A 23,396-nucleotide genomic window follows, 5' to 3' on the forward strand; every position below is an offset into this window, starting at 1 on the left:
CACCGAGTTACGCGAGGAGATACTTCAGGAGGCACATTACTCACAATTTGCGATGCATCCTGGTGCTACTAAGATGTATCGAGATTTACGGAGGCAGTATTGGTGGAGTGGCATGAAGAGAGATGTGGCACAGATTGTGACTCGATGTCTTACCTGTCAGCAGGTAAAGGCAGAGCATCGACGACCTGCTGGATTATTGCAACCGCTTCCATTACCTGAATGGAAGTGGGAGCATATCACTATGGATTTTGTGATGGGTTTACCTATGACTCCTCGGAGACATGATGCGATTTGGGTTGTTGTGGATCGGTTGACAAAGACAGCCCATTTTATGCCTATTCGTCAGACAGATTCGATTGAGTCGTTGACGAGATTATATGTACGAGAGATAGTCCGATTGCATGGGGTACCGTTGAGTATTGTATCTGATCGGGATCCCAGATTTACTTCACGGTTTTGGGGCAGTTTTCAGGATACTCTGGGGACGAAACTGAACTTCGGTACAGCTTTTCATCCGCAGACTGATGGACAGAGTGAGCGGACTATTCAGATTCTAGAGGATATGCTTCGGGCTTGTGCGATAGACTTTCGAGGAGATTGGGAGACTCATATTCCTCTAGTGGAGTTTGTGTACAATAATAGCTATCAGAGTAGTATTCAGATGGCACCGTTTGAGGCATTATATGGGAGACCTTGTAGATCACCGTTGTGTTGGTCAGAGGTTGGAGATAGACCATTATTGGGTCCAGAGATGGTGCAGCAGACTACAGAGGTGGTGACAGTGATTCGACAGCGGCTTCTGACAGCTCAGTCACGTCAGAAGAGTTACGCGGATAGGAGACGTAGACCTCTAGAGTTTCAGGTGGGGGATCATGTTTTCCTGAGGGTTAGTCCTCGTAGAGGAGTACAGAGGTTTGGGATAGCGGGGAAGTTAGCCCCTAGATTTATAGGGCCATTTGAGATTTTGGAGAGGGTGGGGATGGTAGCTTATCGATTAGCATTACCCCCACAGTTGTCAGGAGTACATGGGGTATTTCATGTGTCTATGTTACGGAGGTACCATAGGGACCCTTCTCATATATTAGATTGGTCTACCCTGGAGATTGGTGAGAACGCTACTTTCGAGACACGTCCTATTAGGATTGTGGATAGACAGGAGAGGCGACTACGGTCGAAGACCATACCCTTGGTTAAGGTGATATGGCAACATTATGGAGTGGAGGAGACGACTTGGGAGTTGGAGTCGGATATGCAGACTAGATTTCCGGATTTATTTACTACCTACGTATGATTTAATTTCGGGGACGAAATTTTCTTAAGGGGGGAAGGATGTAATATCCTGATATAACTTTACACTATTCATAGTATTTTATTGTGGTGGTTGAGGTGGAGGGAACCTCTGTGTTGGTGAACCGGTATTTGAAGAGAATAAAAATTAAATTAAGATAAAAATCTGGAAATATTTTTCATAAGTGGAGGATTTTAAAAGAAAATTTTAGACGCAAGAATCACTCAAATCGGATTTAAATTGGATTTATTATGTTTTTTTTAGTTAGTTGGATTTTTACATTTGGTGAGTGGCATTTTCGTAAAATTTCAGGGACTACAGTGAAGTTTTAAGTAAATAAGTTAAATACCCAGATTTCTCACTATTTACAAATACACCCTCTTCCTCACAACTCTTCTCTCTCCCGTACATCTTTCTCTCTCCTGGTGATTTTCTGATTCCGGTGACGATGATGGCTGTGTTTGGTATCAAAAGAAGCGTATTGACGAGACGAGTGTAACCCAACTTGAATCAAGTCGATCGGAGCTACGGTTAGGGAGATATCGGAGTTTGAAGTTTCGGTCACCTTGAATTTCTTTTGGTCGATCCGGTCGATTCCGGCGATGGTTTGACTTCTTTCAGGTACCTATGAGTTCATCTCATCGAGCTCTTCGATTTGATATAAGATTTGGCAGGTTTGGGTGGCCGGATCTCCGGTGGTAGTGTTGAATGGGTTTCAGCCGAGTTGACCGAGTCAGGCCGAGTTGACTCGGTTGACTGGTCTGTTGACCGGACTGACCCGGTTTGACCCGGTTTGCCACTGTTTGACCCGGTTTGACCCGGTTTGCCACTGTTTGACCCGGTTTGCCACGGTTTGACCCGGTTTTGCACTGTTTGACCCGGTTTGACCGGTTTTGCACTGTTTGGCCCGGTTCAATACTGTTTGACCGTTGACCATAGTTGACCGACCGTATTTTAATTGTATTTTCGTATATCGTGTTTTTCGGTGTAGACGGTAATCTCAGTTGAGATTTGAAGCGGGTTGACTTTCGGAGTCAGGGGTTGACGGGGACGTTTGCGTGGTATTTGCTTTCCGATTTCCAGGTAGGCGTTTCCTTACTCTTGCATGTGACTTTAGAGTTCTGATTTTACGGACTCTGACGATGTTATGGTTTTGTTGGTTTCCGGGGGTGGAAATACGACCTGTTTACATGTTGATTTATATTCTCTGTTATATATCACTGTTGGTATGTTTCTGTGAGTGGTGATTGGAGGTGTTGGATGTGGACGTGGATTGTGGGCCCATATAGGCGCCCAAATGATCGGATATGGATTTCTGATGGATGATATATATACATATACAGACCGGATATATATACCGGTGGACCGTCTGAGATGGGGTGCATCACAGGGGACGCCCTCTGGTGTAGGCTATGCTATCGGGATACCCGATCCTCATCCAGTTTCGATGTGGACCTGGACTGGGAGACACCCTACGGGGATTAGGGTGGGTCCAGGGGTGTGATGGATTATTGGAGATTGATTTGGTGGTTACAGTGTTGGATAGCCTTATCGGCTACCATTTCACTTGATTGGATTGGTGTATGGATTTCTGGAGACCAGTGTGGGTGGTTCCAGTGCTGTTTAGCCTTATCGGCTATTGTGCTATTTGGTTTACTTACTGATGGATGTATATTTACTGTATTGCATACTATGCATTACATTTCTGGATTTATTACTATTATTTATGGATATTGGCGTTTCCTCTCTACGCCCTACTGAGCTTTGTGGCTCACCCCTCTTCTTTATCCCCTTTCAGGTGAGTTGGATGTAGGTGATGGCGGTCGGCAGAGGGATGCGTGAGCTGGTGTGTAGCCTTGGGCTGACTCTTCAGTGTGGGTGTGAGAACTTATTGTATTGTATTTGTAGATACTATACGGTTTGGTATCGGGTAGATATATTTTATTATTCCGCTGTTGTATATGTACATAGGTGGATGTACTTTGTGGATATTATGGTAGTTTTTATTATTATTATGATTATGTCTGTTGGGTTTAGTTTTAGATTTGGGATCTGGTTCGGGGGATAGGGTGTCCCCTGCCGGTCACGTTCCTGTGGTATAGGTATACTTCGGTATATCTTAGGAGAGAGGGGCGTGACACTCATGGTTTTCTAAAAAGCAATGTAGTGTAGCTCCATCCACAACTGAAGTAGAATATGTAGCAACTTTTATGGATGAGGCAACAATTAGAAAATTTTGGACTGAATTACACTAAAATTCCTATACAATGTGACAACACAAGTGCCATAAATCTTTCAAAAAACCCTATACATCACTCTAAGGCCAAACACATAGATGTTAGACACCATTTTCTTAGAGATCATGTTACCAAAGAGGATGTAAACATAGAATATATTGACACTGATCATCAACTTGCAGATATTTTTACAAAACCTTTGAATGCTGAAAGATTTCTCTCTTTAAGAAACGATTTAAGGATGCTTCCTGTTCCTTAGAAATTCATGCATCAATTAAGGGGGAGCTTTAGAACTATCTTTTTGATTATTCCAAAAAGGGGGAGAAAAATGGTTCATTGCATATTTTGTCATTATCAAAAAGGGGAGAATGTTCAGGTATGTTTTGATACAAAATATGCTTGTTTGTTGTGCGTAGTATGTGTCTAGGATCATATTTCTAGGGTTGTTAATGCTATATGATTAAGTTTATTATGTCTTGATAATGTCAAATGCTTTCCTGCATACTCTATTGATAGTTTTGACTAACTTTTATCAAAGACATGAAGCTTACTTATAAGCTTACAAGCTGTCAAGTTTCAGCACTATATAAATCTACTATGACAGCACATGATGTGGAAAATCTTTGCTGACCTCAACACTTGCTGACTAAGCTCAAGTAATAGGCCACAAAATTGGTGTAGATTTTAGAAGTGTGAAAGCAATAAGAATCACAGTAAAGCTGGAAACACTTATTATGGCAAGATCAAAACAAAATGAAAGATATGAGCTGATTGAGAAATCAAAAGAATATTTTCTGAAAGTCAAAGAAGAAATTATAAATCAAAGATGATTTCTTAGAAGAAAAGGAAAGAAGATTCTTGGAAGACGAGGAAAGAAAATCTGATTCCTGGAAGACAAGAAAGGAAAGAAGAAATGATAGGAAGGGAATGGAGATAAATTAGGATGATTTCAACTCCTACAATCAAGGACATGATTCAAACGATCAAGAGATAAACCCTAGTCCCATATAATCTTCTCAGAGGCTGCCTAAAACAAGACAGAAATTTCATACGAGCTTCCAAGCAATTCTTGTTATTCATATCTCTAGCCTACTGTTTCCTACTCTTTGTTAGAGCTTCTTTATAGACAAAATTTAGTTTCTAAACCTCTAGCCATATCAAAAATACATATTTGCACTCTCTTTACCCTTACTTTTTACAGTCTTTACATTGTTTGAGTGTGTTTTATTATCTGTTATTGCTCTGCTCTTCCTACGCTTACTTGTTTGATCAAATTGTGTGAACATTATTTGAATATTCTCTATTAGAATAATTTTAGTATCAATTAGTTTCCATAAGAAAACCTAGTCTAGCAATCACAGGAACCAAAAAGAGTTTTAAAAAGACTTAATTTATACAATTCACCCCCTCTTGTATTAAGCCTAAGGTCCTAACAAATATAATCATATTCTTTCATTTCCACATATTCAAAGAATTCAATACTCAAGGAATTCAACACAGGAAGTTTGATATCACATGAACATTTCTAGCAAATTGCATCATCTCAAAATAAAATTTCTTTTCCCGAAAATTCATGGCAATCTCCATTCATCATTTATTTGGCAAACCATGTCACCCAATTCATCAATTTACAATCTATATAAACTGTCCATAGGTATTTTTTTCAAAATTCATTGCAAACCACAAATTGGCATTTAAGCCCAAATAAAACATATTTTCCGTAAATAAATAATTTCTTTATTTATATAGAATTCACCACGTCAAATAGGCACAACAATTGAATTATATATCGCATCAAAACATTTTTAAATGTAGTAGCATAGGCAACCCTCACTTAAACATAGCAAATAGTAAATAATTCGCTTAAAAACATTTAAATGTCGTAGCAACAACAACCCTCACCTTTGCCGATTCTCTCAATTTTCAGTAGGTGCTTCCCTTTCTTCTTATTATACACGAGACTTGGTCCGACATCCTCGGTTCCTAATCAAGTAATTCCTTTAGTTCCAATTTGACATACCATATTTTCAACAATTGTTTTTCTTATTTTTAAACCAATACCTAGTCATATTTGTCCATTTCTCCACTTATATTTAACATTTAGTGTAATATCCTTACTTGATTTTTACACTATTCATAGTTTTTTTGACGCGTTGATCGAGGTGGAGTAAACCTCGATGATCGCGAACCGGGATTTGGGGAGAATAAAAATTAAATTAAGATAAAAATCTGGAAATATTTTTCATTAGTGGGGGATTTTAAAAGAAAATTTTTGACGCAAGAATCACTCAAATCGGATTTAAATTGGATTTATTATGATTTTTTTAAGTTAATTGGATTTTTACTTTTGATGAGTGGCATTTTGGTAAAATTGCAGGGACTACAGTGAAGTTTTAAGTAAATAAGTTAAATACCCAGATTTTTCACTATTTGCAAATACACCCTCTTCCTCACACAACTCTTCTCTCTCTCCCGTGCACGTTTCTCTCTCTTGGCGATTTTCCGATTCCGGCTACGATGACGGTCAGGGCTGGTACCAAAAGAAGCGTAGGAGTGAGACGAGTATAACCCAAGTGGAATCACGTCGATCGGAGCTGTGGTTAGGGAGATATCGGAGTTTGAAGTTTTCGGCCACTAAGGGTTTCTTTTGTCGATCCGGCCGATTCCGGCGACGGTTTGGCTTGATTCAGGCATCTATGAGTTCATCTTTTCGAGCTTTTCAATTTGGTGTATGGCTTCGTCGATTTTGGTGTCCGGATCGCCGGTGACACCATTGGGTTGGGTTAACCCGAGTTGACCGAGTCAGGGCGAGTTGACTTGGTTGACTGGTGTTTGACCCGGTTTACACTATTTGACCTGGTTTTACACTATTTGACCCGGTTTTACACTGTTTGTCGGTTTACACTGTTTGACCCGATTTTACACTATTTGACCCGGTTTGACATTGGTTGACCCGGTTTTACACTGTTTGACCCGGTTCGATACTGTTTGACCGTTGACTTTGACAGTTGACCAAACATATTTTCACTGGATTTTCATATTTTATGTTTTCCAGTGTAGGCGGTGACCCCGATTGTGATTCGGAGCGAGTTGACTTTCGGAGTCAGGGGTTAATCAGGGACACGTGCTTGGTATTGGTATTCCGATTTTCAGGTAGGGGTTTCCTTACTCTTATTTGTGATTCTAGAGTTCCGGTTTCACGGACTCTTATTATATGGTGGTTTTGTCGGTTTCCTGGGGTGGAAATACGGCTTGTTATATGTCTGTTTATATTCTTAGTTGATTATGATTATTGGATTGTTTTTGGGAGTGGAGTGGTTGGTGGTGATTGGAGGTGGTTGATGTAGACTGTGGGGCCCATATAGGAGCCCAATTTATTGGTTATGGATTTACGATGGATGATATATACATAGACCGGGTACGTACCTGTAGACCGACTGAGATGAGGTGCATCACAGGGGACGCTCTCTGGTGTAGGCTATGCTATCGGGATCCGATCCTCATCCAGTTTCGGTGTGGACCTGGACTGGGAGACACCCTACGGGGATTAGGGTGGGTCCAGGGGTGGATTATGGATTACGGATTATGAATTATGGATTTTGGAGTGGATTATGGATTACTGGTGGCCGGGGTTCATGGTTACAGTGCTTTATAGCCTTATCGGCTACTATATTACCTGATTGGATTGTCGATGATTACTTATTTATTGTATTGCTTATTCTGCATCATATTCCTGGATTTCTTATATTTTTTTGGATATCGGTATTTCCTTTCTACGCCCTACTGAGCTTTATAGCTCACCCCTCTTCTTTATTCCCTTTCAGGTGAGTTCGGTGCGGGAGATGGTGGTCAGTGACGGGTTGCGTGAGCTGATGTGTAGCCTCGAGCCAACTATTCTAGTAGGGGCATGGATGTTGGTATTGTATTTTGTGTATATTACATGGTTTGGTATCGAGTGGATATATTCCACTGATCCGCTGTTGTATATTTACTCCAGTGGTTATTACTCTTACTATTACTACATATGTTTATTGGGTTTAATTATCGGTTTGGGAATTGGTTCGGGGGATGGGGTGTCCCCTGCCGGTCACGTCTCTGTGGATATAGGTACACTTCGGTATACCTTAGAAGAGAGGGGCGTGACATTTAGAACCTCTTAATTTACATGGGAAATTTTTTTTCATATTTTCTATGCACAAAAAGATATAATTTTAACAATACAACAGTAACGTTTTCCCTTAAATTTTCACATATATCCCGACCATGATGCACTAAGTTTTCATATGACTGAAAGTATAAAAACCATGCTTACAATTTGGTCTAGTTAACATACCATGTCTTAACTAATATAGTTGTACGAAAATAATGTAATTCATAACTACAACAATCATAAACACCACATTTTTCTTTATCAACTCACAGACCATCATATTTTACATTTCAAATGAACAATTATTATTATTATTATTATTATTATTATTATTATTATATATTTTTAATACACAATCATTCTCTATTGTGTTGTATTCACTTTCATAGTTTTCCACAAGTCACCAAAATTGACATGCATGCCTAGATCTGGGCTTCTTTTACCTTACAAATAATATCATGAGTACTCCAATGATAAATCAAAGTAAATCAGTAAACTTGTAATTCATTATCAAGTTTCATAACCACTCCACAAACGGGTCTTGGAAGAACACACAGAATCAACCCAATTCACCATCCTTCACATTGTAGGACATGGTGTGACAGTTGGCGATCAATCATTAGAAACTAGAAGCACAAGTGGGGCAAATCATAGAGGCATTGAGTCGAATGGAGGTTGGAAAGTTTTCAAGCCAAACTAAGATCAATCCAAACAATAGGGAGCAAGCCATTGGGATCACACTTTTTGATGATTGACAATGAAGAATTGTCAGAGATTTGGAAGAGCATAAATTTCAAGTGCAAGAGCAACTATTTTAGCAGTCGCATTGTGCGGTCATGTTTGGTAGGTCTTACATCAATTAATCTGCTCCACCTATGAAAGCTTATGTCCCCTGATAAATGTATAAAAGTCTATATATAAACAATGTTATAGGTAGATATATACATATATTAGTCTATATATATAGTTGTATATATATGTGTGTGTGTGTGTGTGTGTGGTACAAAAGTCAAAGTAATAGTTATATATATAGATATATATGTATATGTATATGTATGTAAGTGTCTGACATTAATAAATGATCTTTGTATTGATATTTCATGTATGCAGCCCAACTTTCCTCTAAAGTCTTCAAAATACGGCATTCGTGAAGCTTATCAGTAACTTTTCACTTCTATAAAAGGACCAGACACTCAGACAAAAAGAGAGGAGTCTCTCTGGAGAAAGCAAAGAGCAGGAGAAGAAAAAATATCAGAGAGTGAGCTAGAATCATAGAGAGAGTTCTGGAGTTTCATTTTCTCTTTTACAACAATTCCATCACATATTCTTTCTAGAATTTTGTGAGATAAATTCCTGGTTGTGTAACCTAGTATGAGGAACTAATCCTCTTACTAGGGTGATGATGAATCCACTCTATTATGTTTAAATAAATTTGGTTGATTAATTGTTAGTTTATTCATGCTATGTCAAGTGTTAATTAGCTATTCTTTATTGATAATTAAATCCTGATGCTTAGCTATCATCTAGGGTTGATTACCATGATGCAACTTGAGACATATGCCCATGTCCAATTTGAGACCAGCTTCTTGCAGTTGACACCGGAGTTACTTAGACATAAATGCCATATGCTAGGATCTCTGTGATCGCTACATAAGTTACCATAGGTCCTAATGCATTTTTTATTGTCCTAGCCAATCCATATGCCCATGAATGGTTGCAGTTGAGAATAGACGTGGTAAGTCAGATGCCCATGACTATTACATAAATTAGGGGACTTGATCTTTGACATGCATGAATGAAATGAGAATTATTGGCTAAATAATTTAAATACAATAGAGTTGGTGAAATCGGATCCCTAGTGTTTGTCTAGTTGTGTTAATCTTTATTCATTTTGTTTCTACTGATAATTACGAAGAGTTGGAATTGCATATATTTAATATTCAATCCTTGTGGGTACGACACTCGTATTTACCACTTCTATACTACAATTGATTCGTGCACTTGCGAGTATAATTTGGGGTTGAAATCGCTATATTTTTAGTAGGTCTTAAATTTCATATCAAGTTTTTGGCGCCGTTGCTGGGGACTGATTTAATATATTGTTATCTAACTTTTGTATATATATATATATATATATATATATATATATATATATTAATATTAGTATCCTACACCTTCTTAATGGAAGGTTTTTCAGTTTTTTTTTGTGGATGGCTTAACCGCCCCATCTAACTATATATTATTGGCTGGTTCTACTGCTACCGCCTATATATGTTTATAATAACTGTCACTAACACTTACTAACTTACTAACATTTAAATTTCTGCCACTAACAGTAACGTTTATTTATTTATTTCTTTTACAATATTATTTATATTTGTGGTTGGCTTTACACTGCCCCACCTTTATATATATATATGCTTATGTGGTCGGCTGAGCCGCCCAAGGTAACTTTTTATTTCTGTTAATACTTATGGTTGGCCTTTATGCCCCATTTTATTGTTTTTTATATTAATTTCTTATTTTGTGTATATTCACTCTTTTAATTTTGTTAAAAAAAAGAAAAAAAAAGGATTATTATTGCTTACATTTTCTTTTATGCAAGGACGTCGATCTCAAAGTTCAAATCTTCTTAAATACAATCCAGAGATTGAACAAACTCTTGCACAACTGAGAAGAGAAGTAAGAGGAAAAATGGCAGAAGAGAATCCTGAGAATGCTCTTGCTGGAATTGCAAATCCACCAATCAATGAACCTGCTCGGAGGCCAATGAAGAATTCATTTGTACCTCAGAATATGGAGCAACCATCCAGCATAGCATTTCAACCCAATGTTCAAGGCAATGTCACATTCTCTCCAGTTCTACTCAATGCATTCCCACAATTTCGAGGCACAACATTTGATGACCCTTACCTACACATCAGAGAATTCTTTGAACTCTATAAGACACAATATGTTCAAGGTTTGACATCGGAAGAAGTACGACTCATATTGTTTCCATTTTCTCTCAAAGACAATGCAAAACTGTGGTTCAATTCTTTGACCCCAGGATCGATCACTACATGGGAGGAAATGGCAACAAAATTTTTGAAGAAGTTTTTCCCAGCCTAGAAGATGAAGCAATTAAGAAGGGAAATTCAAACATGGCAGCAAAAAGATGGGGACTTATTTTATGAAGCTTGGGATAACTTTAAACAGCTACTGCTCAAGTGTCCACACCACAACTTGTCACAAGATGATCAAGTTCAAGCTTTTTATGAAGGACTCGACGCAACAAACACAAGCATTGTAGATTCAGCTTGTGGAGGCATATTAATGGAGAAAAGCAGTGAAGAAGCTTTTGAACTATTTGAAACTTTAAATGAAAATTCTCAACAATTTTCATCTAGAGTAAAGCAAGGGGTAAAGCTTCCAAAAGGTGTGTATGAAGTTCACACCAGAGCAGAAAATCAACCTCAGTTGCAAGCCATGGAGAAGAAGATTGACATGATAATGAATGCAATTTCATCTTCCCAACAAGCAGGCCAAGTTGAGATGTGTGCCATTTGTTCTCAACCTAACCACACCATGGAAACATGTCCTATGTCTTCGAACTCTGAACAAGAACATACCAATTATGTGGGGCAAGGTGGTTTCCAACCCAACAACAATCCATTTTCAAATACATACAATCCAGGATGGAGAAATCACCCAAATTTCAGTTGGGGAGGACAAGGCCAGAGTAAGCAATACAATCAGAAGATGACGCAACAAGTCCCTGCCGAACCAAAGAAGTTTTCTTTGGAGGAGCAAATGGCTTTTCTAGCTTTCAACACCAACAATTTTATTCAGAAAACGACGGAGCAAAATAGTAGGTACGACCAACAATTTAGCAACATACATGGATCTATTCAGAAACTTGAAGTTCAAGTTGGTCAAATTGCTGAGCGATTAAGTGAAAGAGAGCTGGGCAGATTGCCGAGTCAACTAGAAGTCAATCCAAAAGGCAAGGAACAAATCAACGCCATTACCACCAGACGCGGAACAACTATGGGATTTTTAGAGAATGATGGTGAAGAGGCCAAGAAGAAAACAAAAACTGATGAACAAAAGCCTGATGATGCAACTCAGCCCAAGCCGACTGACTTATCAAAGCATAAAATGAATGAATCTTATGTGCCCTTCCCTAGCCGGTTGGTGAATGAGAAGAAGATTGACCAGATGCGGTGAATAATGGATATATTTAGAAAGGTGGAGATCAACATTCCTCTCCTTGACGCAGTTCAACAAATTCCTTCCTATGCAAAATTTCTCAAAGACTTCTGCACCAGAAAGAAGAATTGGCACCATACGAGAAGGTTATGCTGTCTGAACAATGCAGTGCCGTTCTAAACAAGAAGCTACCACCAAAGCTGAAGGATCCAGGGAGTTTCACTATCCCTTGTGCTGTTGGGCAAGTTTCTTTCGAAAAAGCTTTTCTAGACCTGGGTGCTAGCATCAACCTGATGCCATATTCAGTTTTTGTGCAACTTGGTCTCGAAAAGGAATTACAACCAACTTCGATCACTTTGCAATTGGCGGATCGGTCAATAAAATTTCCACAAGGTATCATAGAAGATGTTCTTGTCAAAGTTGACACATTTCTCCTTCCAGCAGAGTTTATTATCCTTGATATGGAGGAAGACAGAAACATACCAATCATTTTGGGGAGGCCTTTCTTGGCCACTGCGGGAACTATTGTGGATGTACAAAAGGGTTGTTTGTCCATGACTGTGCAAGGACAAACGGTGGAATTTAATCTGTTCGAAGCTACTCGACATCCTTCAGATATAGGGGAGTGTTTTAGCATTGAAGTTTTTGATGGCTCAATTTATGAATCATTTTTGGAGCATCAATCTACTGACCATTTGGCAACTTGCCTTGCGTTTCCTGAACTGCAAGTTGAAGACGATGGTGAAGTTGTAGAATTTTGTGTATATTTGCAAGCACACCAACCAGTGAATCATAGGTGGATCCGTACATTTGAAGCTCTCGGTCCTCCACTTCCGAAAGTGGTTCCTTCAATTGCAAATCCACCAAAGTTAGATTTGAAGCAACTTCCGGAGCATTTGAAGTATGTTTATCTTGGTGCTAAAGAAGCGTTACCTGTCATTGTAGCCGCTATTCTTACCAATTCGGAGGAAGAAAGTCTCTTGCTGGTGCTACGGCAATACAAAAGTGTTATTGGCTGGTCCATTGCTGACATCAAAGGCATCAGCCCTACTATGTGCATGCACCGAATTTTACTGGGATTTACTGGGAGATGATTCAAAATCCTCATGTGAAGCACAAAGACGCCTCAATCCAGCGATGAAGGAGGTAGTTCGATCTGAAATATTGAAGTTGTTGGATGTAGGAGTCATCTATCCTATTTCCGACAGTCAATGAGTCAGTCCTGTTCAAGTGGTTCCCAAGAAATCAAGAATCACGGTGATTACTAATGACAACAATGAGCTCATTCCAACAAGAAAACAGACAGGGTGGCGTGTTTGTATTGATTATCGGAAGCTGAATTCTGCCACAAGAAAGGATCACTTCCCTTTACCATTTCTTGATCAGGTGCTGGAAAGACTGGCAGGTCATTCCCATTATTGCTTTCTTGATGGCTACTCTGGCTATAATCAAATTGTGATCGCACCGGAGGATCAAGAGAAAACAACTTTTACATGTCCTTTTGGGACATTTGCGTACAGAAGAGTGCCATTTGGGCTTTGCAATGCACCAGCTACTTTTCAACGGTGCATGACAAGTATATTTTCTGACATGGTGGGCCACATTATTGAAGTATTTATGGATGATTTTTCCGTGTTCGGATCATCTTTTGATACTTGCTTGTGCAATCTTGCCTTGGTTCTGGAGAGATGCCAGAAGACTAATTCGGTGCTTAATTGGGAGAAATGTCATTTTATGGTTCACGAAGGTATTGTTCTTGGTAATCTTATTTCTGAGAAGGGGATTGCCGTTGACAAAGCAAAAATTGAAGTTATTTCTAGATTGCCACCTCCGACTTCTGTAAGAGGTGTGCGATCTTTTCTCGGACATGCGGGGTTCTATCGTCGTTTCATCAAAGATTTCTCGAAGATTTCCAGGCCATTGTGCAATTTGCTATCCAAGGATGCCACTTTCCACTTTGATGATGAGTGTTTGCAAGCATTCCGCAAATTGAAGCAATTACTTACATCTACACCTATCATGATAGCACGTGATTGGAGTTTACCATTCGAGCTCATGTGTGATGCTAGTGACTATGCAATTGGAACGGTATTGGGGCAAAGAGTCAACAAGCTACCACATGTCATTTATTATGCAAGTCGTACTCTCAATGATGCCCAACTCAATTACTCAACAACAGAAAAAGAATTGTTGGCGGTAGTTTTTGCATTGGAGAAATTCCGATCGTACTTGATTGGATCCAAGGTGATTGTTTATAGTGATCATGCGGCTCTCAAATATTTGCTGTCTAAGAAAGATTCAAAGCCGAGGTTGATTCGCTGGGTGTTATTACTCCAAGAATTTGATTTGGAGATAAGAGATAAAAAAGGAGCAGAAAATGTTGTAGCAGATCATCTTTCTCGTATTGTCCAAGCAAATGATGGTGAGAAGACGGAGCTTCCATTGAATGAAACTTTTCCGGATGAACAGCTTTTCTCCGTACAAATTAAGATACCTTGGTATGCTGATATTGCCAATTACCTTGCAAAAGGTGTTATTCCCAAAAACTGGACTCACCAACAACGGAAGAAATTTTTCTCCACAGCCAAGCATTATTTCTGGGATGAGCCTTACTTATACAAGCATTGTGTTGATCAAATCATTCGGAGGTGTGTGCCACAGGAAGAACAACGGAGTATTTTACAATTCTGTCATACATTCGCCTGTGGTGGTCATTTTGGTACCCAGAGAACTTCTGCAAAGATTTTACAATCAGGGTTCTATTGGCCAACTCTTCACAAGGATGCCCACATTTTCTGTTCCACCTGTGGAAATTTTCAGAAACTTGGCAACATTTCTCGCAGGAATGAAATGCCACTCAACAATATTTTGGTGGTTGAAATCTTTGATGTTTGGGGAATAGATTTCATGGGGCCATTTCCCAAGTCTCATGGGAATGAATATATACTAGTGGCAGTAGACTACGTGTCCAAGTGGGTTGAAGCTGTTGCAAGCCCAACCAACAAAAGTGAGGTGGTAATCCGGTTACTTCAAGGTGTAATATTTCCAAGATATGGCACTCCACGTGCTATAATCAGTGATGAAGGGAAGCATTTTCTGAACAGGAGTGTGTCTACACTTCTTGCCAAGTACAATATCACGCATAAGATTGCCACTGCTTATCATCCTCAAACCAGTGGACAAGCAGAGATTTCTAACCGAGAAATTAAACGAATTTTGGAGAAGACTGTGAATATCAAAAGAACTGATTGGAGTATAAAATTGAATGATGCTCTTTGGGCATATCGCACTGCATATAAAACTCCAATTGGCATGTCTCCGTATCGTTTGATTTTCGGCAAGGCTTGTCATCTTCCTATAGAGCTCGAGCGTAAGGCATTCTGGGCAATAAAAAGGTTGAATTTTTATTACGATGCAGCTGGTGAGAAGAGGAAACTGCAGCTCAATGAACTTGCCGAGGTACGTGACGAGGCATACGAAAATGCGAGGATTTATAAGGAAAAGACAAAAAGATATCATGATCAGCACATCACAATGAAAGAATTTTTTCCTGGTCAAAAGGTACTTTTGTTTAACTCTCGTCTAAAACTTTTTCCAGGGAAGTTACGTTCAAGATGGTATGGCCCATTTCAAGTTGTTCGAGCATATCCCCATGGAGCTGTTGACATTAAAAACTTGAAGACGGGAAATGAATTCAAGGTTAACGGTCATCGCCTCAAACCTTATTTGGAAGTTAATTATGACACAACAATGTCCAGCATTACTCTCCAAGACCCAGGTAATTGAGTGTTGGGAACACTTCGTCTTGCCCAGACGATAAATACAGCGCTTATGGGAGGCAACCCATATTTCTGTCTTATTTTTGTTTTTTTAATATTATTATTATTTATTTGAAAAACAAAAGTATTTTGGTCTTCATCGAGCGTTGAACTGAACAGCGGAGCGTGATGGTAAATAGACTGGTGATATGATAGGCACCCCAAATTTCTTCCATACTTGTAGTACGTTTTTCTTTATTATTCTCGATTCATCGAAATCTCAAATCAATTTTTTTGGAGTGTGTTTTTTTTTCTCTCTCTAGCAAAGATTAGAAAATATGCCGAGACGCCCACGCACCATCTTATCAAAATCCCAGTCTAGGTTTGCATTATTCAACGAAGCTGAAATCATTCCTGAGTGTAGAATTGATGAAAAGATACAGCGAGACGTCATCAACAGATGAGCGATGCACTACCTGAGGGAGCATTCCTTGTTGTTTCTCGTAGATCCAGATCCAGAAGATAATTTACTAGTGTATCCTCAAATCATTCGTTCTTTCTATCACACTCTCATCGAGCTACCACGAAGTGAGCGGACTGGGAATCAACCTGTTTACCAGGTTGTTATAGCTGGTGTGACTGTTCAATTCACAACAACAGATCTGTGTTGCTGCTTAGGGTATCCACCAACATATGATAAGACCATTGGATTTCGACAACCGATCTTTGCATCAAAGCAGGAAATGATTGATGATATGTGTAGCGGAAAGAGGAATAAACACACCAATGCTACACGCCGAGCCTACTTGCCACCAAAGATGTGGTTGTTGGATGATGCTATCAGGGAAAATCTGTGTCCTATTGGCCATGAGCAAGAACGACGGGGAAAATTCTTGTCAGTTTATACTCTATGTATAAAGGGTATTGGTTTGACATTGGGAAGATCTATCTGGCCATAATTTTCACAGCCAAATCTTTCATCGAGAAGAAGCCAACAAAGGCAGGAAAGTTGTTTTTCCCACGGCTTATCACAAGGTTGCTTTCGTACAAAAGCATTCGACCTCCTTTGCCTCAGGCATCTTCGGGATATCAGGTCACCATGCTGGAAAAAAAGACATGGCGTCAAAGCATTAACTATTTGAAAACATCTTCTTCTAGAAAGAAGCAGCCCCAGGAAGAACCCTTAACATCACCACCTGAAGAGTCCTCCTCAGCAGTTGCAGTGTCTCAACAACCAGATCGCGTGAGTGTAGCGATAGCCCGGCTCGAGATGGGGCTACAAACATTAGAGGCTGGACAACAGAGGCTGGAGCACATGTTGACCGTGCTCATGGATATGATACGGCATTGAAAACATAGCAATCCAATGGTCCAAATTTTTTGCATCAGGTTGTATTTCTCTGAACCACAGTTTAGCATATTTAATTTTCATATTTAGTTTTTTTTTTGTCTTTTCCCATTGAGGACAATGCGAAATTTTAAGTGGGGGAGGAAATGATTGTTAGATATAAAAAAAAAATGTAGCTAGAGGAAGCAAGTGCTGTGCTACCTTAGGTGCAAGCTTGAAATATTATCGAGATACTTGGATTATTTACAGTTTTTGCATGAATTTTCCGAACGCTTGAATTACTAGGGACTAGCAATAAGCTGGTTGGGGGTTGTGATAAATGTATAAAAGTCTATATATAAACAGTGTTATAGGTAGATATATACATATATAAGTCTATATATATAGTTGTATATATATATGTGTGTGTGTGTGGTACAAAAGTCAAAGTAATAGTTATATATATAGATATATATATGTATATGTATATATGTGTCTGACATTAATAAATGATCTTTGTATTGATATTTCATGTATGCAGCCCAACTTTCCTCTAAAGTCTTCAAAATACGGCATTCGTGAAGCTTATCAGTAACTTTTCACTTCTATACTGTTGGGTCTTAATTAACCTTACTAGCAAGTGTACTAGTCGGCGACTACAGCACAATGATAAGCAAGGGTCGAATCCACAGGGACGGTGTTATGTCTAATCCAAATGTATATTTGTATGTATATATGGACAATGCAATCAAAAGTAAAGTTCAACTCAAGATTGTTTGGTTGGGTAATTAAACTAAAACAAGCAAATAGTAAAGTATTTTTAGTATTTTCTTTGAATAAGGATGTAACTAATGCAAATGAGATAAACACCAAGGCTTTGTAATCCCCCTTGGGAAATAACTTGCGATGACACAAATTCACACACACATTTGCTAATTCGAGCATAACGAATCCGTACCTAAGTCGGTTTTAGCGCACCTAAGCCAAATCTCCCTAAAATCGATTACTAGCCATCTTATTGGTCTAGGTCGGATATTCCTAAGTACATTCTAGCCATCTTATTGGTCTAAACATGCATAGGAATTCATGGAGTTCTATGGAGATTAGGATTCATACAAATTGTCACCTAATTAAAGGGAGACACATTCATAATCAAGTGTTTCAAGAAGCATAATCTACTTGACATATTATTGTCTAAGCAAATTCTCCAAACAATTTCATCCAAAAACCTAAAGTGTTGGCCAAACACCACAAGCATGAAGAAATTGCAATCAAACATAGAAACACAAGATTTATACCCCAAATCAACTCATATGTATGTAAATCAAGTCATAAACAAAGTCATCAAACCCAAGGCTTCATACTAGCCTTGGCACAAGTGATTTAGTTACACATAATGAGAGAAAAACACAAGAGAATAGATGAGAAAGGCATGAATAAACCCAATGAGTTGAGTAGATCCAAGTGAAGTTGAAGAATCTCTCCTCCTAGCTCCAAGAATCACTTTCCCCTCTGTTTTCGCTCTCCAGAAATCTGTTCTAGGTCTAAAAACTCCCACAGCTCGGACAAATCGCGACTTAAAACGCCCCAGAAAATTGCTTTTCACGCCTAGGCGCGTTGTTTTCACGCCTAGGCGCACCACGCCTAGGCACACGCCTAGGCGCACGCCTAGGCGCAATCCTAGGCGTGCACAACTTAAAATTCAAGTCCAACTCTCTGGACTGGGCGTGCAGGAGTGATCCTGGGTGTGCACAATTTGTGCGCCTAGGCGCGCCACGCCTAGGCGCGTTACCCCTAGGCACATGATTCAAATGACCATAACTTCTCCATATGACCTCCGTTTTGCATGATTTTAGATTCTACGGAAAGCTGGAGATGTCTAGTTTCCAATGCCTTTTGTTGCGCTCAATTCCAATAACGTGACAGAAAGTTATGACTATTTTAACACACGAAGGTCGGTGGACATTTTCTTCAATTCAGCCCTTTTTCCGTCGCTTTTCATCCAAACCGCAATCAACCTATCAAAATACAAATCAACACATAAATACACTCATTATTTATCAAAAGAAAGCTTAAGAGGGGATATTTCTACCAAAAATAATAGGTATTATCATACCTATCAAACACCCCACACTTAAACCTTACTTGTCCTCAAGTAAAACTAAACAAAGTACATCTACCAACTAACATCCTAACTCACTAACGCAGGAATCGCGATTGCATTTAGCATATGCAACAAGCCGTTAAACCCCTAGGTGTCCCTAGTGGAGGAGTTTTGTCTCCTGAGGGCTTACAAGAACGACACCCACAAACGTTTCAAGATAACTCAAATCAAACATATGGGAGGGAAATCACTAGAATCGAAACAATATACATTAATGCCATGCAATCAAAAAGATGTGGAGACCCCACACTTCATCCAAACATATACTAAGTGAAGATTATCCGTCTACTCAATCACTTCGTCTACATTAAGTGCGTGCAAAGAAGAAATGTATAATTATTTGGCTTACAAGAGTTCATAGGCGCCAAACATAGTCACATTCCAAGAATTCCAAGAACAGTCAAATAGTAATACCAAGGCACTTTTATTTATATACATACTTCTCTTCTTCTTCTTCTTCTCTTTTTTTTTTTATTTTTTTTATTTTCATCTTACTAGGCCCGTGCAATGCTCACTCCTTTAAGCTTTCTAGTCAACCCATGTAACGAGTTCTCAACCAATGACTCCCAACCAGTTGGTTTAGGGCATTATGTGATAAAGCACACCTCGGATCAATCACTCGAGTTGAAAAGGCTTTGAAGTTAAGCTAGCCTAGTATGTTCATCAAGATTGTCTTACCTTTTTACGCGAAACTCGAGTTGGTTAGACAAGAGCCCCGGTTACTCAGCAAGATCACAAGAGCGGAACATGCTTTTAATCATCATCAAATTTATTTTTTTTCATTTTTTTTTAACATGCATGTAATTAACTAGTGCCAAGAATATAACTAACACAGTGTTCTAGATCATCTTAGAGAAAGTCCACATCCAACATCTATTCACCCAAGTCATACCCCACAAGCACACATTCTCGTGCAGGTGAATTACAGTGATTGTGCAATAGAGTAGACGTCAAGCATATAGAAGGATATGATGGGTTCCACAAACCAAGATTAGCTGCATTTCAATATAGCACTCAATTCAACAGAAAATTCCCATAAATATGCAAGATTCAAGCACTAAATTTTTATTATTATTATTATTATTTTTTTAAATTTTCAAATTTTTTTTTTTTTTAAATTCAGCTACTACAAAAATCATGTGAAATTTTGCACAAGATAATCCATATGCAGTCCACCACCCCACACTTTAAAGAATGCATTGTCCTCAATGCAAAACATAACAATGTAATAATGCACTAAAAAGAGGACAAGTTGAAACAATACAACCTGGGGTTGGAGTCATGCATCGAGTGGATTGGGGTGCTAGGCTGGCCACAATTCTTCAATGTCTATATGCACCCTCCTCTTGTCTTCAGCTAGACGAGATCCACCACTTTGCAGTGGCTCAATAAATAGGGCACAAACTTCCTTCTTTGATGTGCCCATCAAAAAGATTCTATCTCTAAATTCCTTTGGCCCTCTTGGTTGAAATTGTAGTTTTCCATGCCAATGGAAGAGATATTTTGAGTAGAGGGGAAGCTTCTTCAATGATCTTGCAATGTAGCTCTCCATGCTTTGTTGAAGCTTCCATTTTTTCTTTGTTGGCAAAATTTCCTCCAGGATTTGCATTATGGAAGCACTGAGATTTACATTAGGCTCCTCAACTCCAATAAAGTCAATGAATTGTGCTTCAAATGGTGATAGCACCTGATTGTGGAGTGTGTTATCCTCATGCCTCTCTACAAAGTTATCACATTCTTCCTCCACCTTATCATCATACTTGTTCTCCAAATCTTCAGCTTTCAAATTTTTTTCAAAATCGACAAGAGCTTTCTCTTCTATATCTTGCTCAACCCATGTAGGTCCACTAATTTCTTGTTCGATTGAAACTATCTCACATTCTGCAGCTGAAGGAGAATTTTTTGATTCTTCTAAATCCATGCCCTCCTTCATTGGTGGATCCATCTCCGAAAGTGAAGTGAGAAGCATTATCTCATACTCCTCTTCATCCACATAATTATACTCAACTTTTCCTCTAAGCTCCAACTCTTTGCCACTGCTTAATGTAACTGCTTGAGTTGTCTCACATATACATTCCCCCTCACTTGTTTTCATCATAGGTTGGTAAAGTTGATTCTTGCTTGATACCATCCTATGCGTTGCCTCTTCTAAAGTTTGGGTACTTGCATTTAAGGAATCGAGTATGTCATCCAAAGATGACTCATGTCTTTGCTCAAGCGGTGGTGGTGAAGCCCATTGACACATCTCCTCTCTACAAGCTTGAGTGTTTGCTTTCAACTTTTGGGTACTCGTAACCAATGCATTTAGTATGTCTTGTAGAGATGAGTCTTGTGCTTGCTCAAGCAATGGTGGTGGTGTTGCTTGTGTAGGAACAAATTGATGCTGGTAGTTGTTCCATAGGAATTGAGGTCGTTCACACCTTCCAGAGTTATAAGTGTTGGAGAAGGAGTTGCATGGTGGATATGGGGCATGGTTTGGAGGAGTTGTCCTTGCATTATATCCTTGCAAATATAAGCTCGACCCATAAAAACCTGCTCCCTGATAAGCACATGGTGGAGGATATCCCATCTCAAAGCATATGCCAACAAAAGAAAAATTAGTTAACAAATATTATGTACAAGTATTATGTACAAACAAAGGAAAAAAAATAATTATGGACAAATAACAAAAATGGATCAAACGTAAGCTACCATCCCCGGCAACGGCGCCATAAACTTGTTGGGTCTTAATTAACCTTACTAGCAAGTGTACTAGTCGGCGACTACAGCACAATGATAAGCAAGGGTCGAATCCACAGGGACGGTGTTATGTCTAATCCAAATGTATATTTGTATGTATATATGGACAATGCAATCAAAAGTAAAGTTCAACTCAAGATTGTTTGGTTGGGTAATTAAACTAAAACAAGCAAATAGTAAAGTATTTTTAGTATTTTCTTTGAATAAGGATGTAACTAATGCAAATGAGATAAACACCAAGGCTTTGTAATCCCCCTTGGGAAATAACTTGCGATGACACAAATTCACACACACATTTGCTAATTCGGGCATAACGAATCCGTACCTAAGTCGGTTTTAGCGCACCTAAGCCAAATCTCCCTAAAATCGATTACTAGCCATCTTATTGGTCTAGGTCGGATATTCCTAAGTACATTCTAGCCATCTTATTGGTCTAAACATGCATAGGAATTCATGGAGTTCTATGGAGATTAGGATTCATACAAATTGTCACCTAATTAAAGGGAGACACATTCATAATCAAGTGTTTCAAGAAGCATAATCTACTTGACATATTATTGTCTAAACAAATTCTCCAAACAATTTCATCCAAAAACCTAAAGTGTTGGCCAAACACCACAAGCATGAAGAAATTGCAATCAAACATAGAAACACAAGATTTATACCCCAAATCAACTCATATGTATGTAAATCAAGTCATAAACAAAGTCATCAAACCCAAGGCTTCATACTAGCCTTGGCACAAGTGATTTAGTTACACATAATGAGAGAAAAACACAAGAGAATAGATGAGAAAGGCATGAATAAACCCAATGAGTTGAGTAGATCCAAGTGGAGTTGAAGAATCTCTCCTCCTAGCTCCAAGAATCACCTTCCCCCTCTGTTTTCGCTCTCCAGAAATCTGTTCTAGGTCTAAAAACTCCCGCAGCTCGGACAAATCGCGACTTAAAACACCCCAGAAAATTGCTTTTCACGCCTAGGCGCGTTGTTTTCACGCCTAGGCGCACCACGCCTAGGCACACGCCTAGGCGCACGCCTAGGCGCAATCCTAGGCGTGCACAACTTAAAATTCAAGTCCAACTCTCTGGACTGGGCGTGCACAATTTGTGCGCCTAGGCGCGCCACGCCTAGGCGCGTTACCCCTAGGCACATGATTCAAATGACCATAACTTCTCCATATGACCTCCGATTTGCATGATTTTAGATTCTACGGAAAGCTTGAGATGTCTAGTTTCCAATGCCTTTTGTTGCGCTCAATTCCAATAACGTGACAGAAAGTTATGACTATTTGAACACACGAAGGTCGGTGGACATTTTCTTCAATTCAGCCCTTTTTCCGTCGCTTTTCATCCAAACCGCAATCAACCTATCAAAATACAAATCAACACATAAATACACTCATTATTTATCAAAAGAAAGCTTAAGAGGGGATATTTCTACCAAAAATAATAGGTATTATCATACCTATCATATACCAGACACTCAGACAAAAAGAGAGGAGTCTCTCTGGAGAAAGCAAAGAGCAAGAGAAGAAAAAGTATC

General features: G+C 39.1%; 1 pseudogene; it reads left to right on the top strand.

Moving 5' to 3' along the window:
- The first annotated feature begins 6,042 nt into the window (after positions 1-6,042).
- Positions 6,043-23,396, top strand: part of LOC119998544 — a 199,807-nt pseudogene continuing 182,453 nt past the window's right edge.

This window comes from Tripterygium wilfordii, chromosome 5, assembly GCF_013401445.1.
Source record: "Tripterygium wilfordii isolate XIE 37 chromosome 5, ASM1340144v1, whole genome shotgun sequence".
Classification (NCBI taxonomy): domain Eukaryota; kingdom Viridiplantae; phylum Streptophyta; class Magnoliopsida; order Celastrales; family Celastraceae; genus Tripterygium; species Tripterygium wilfordii.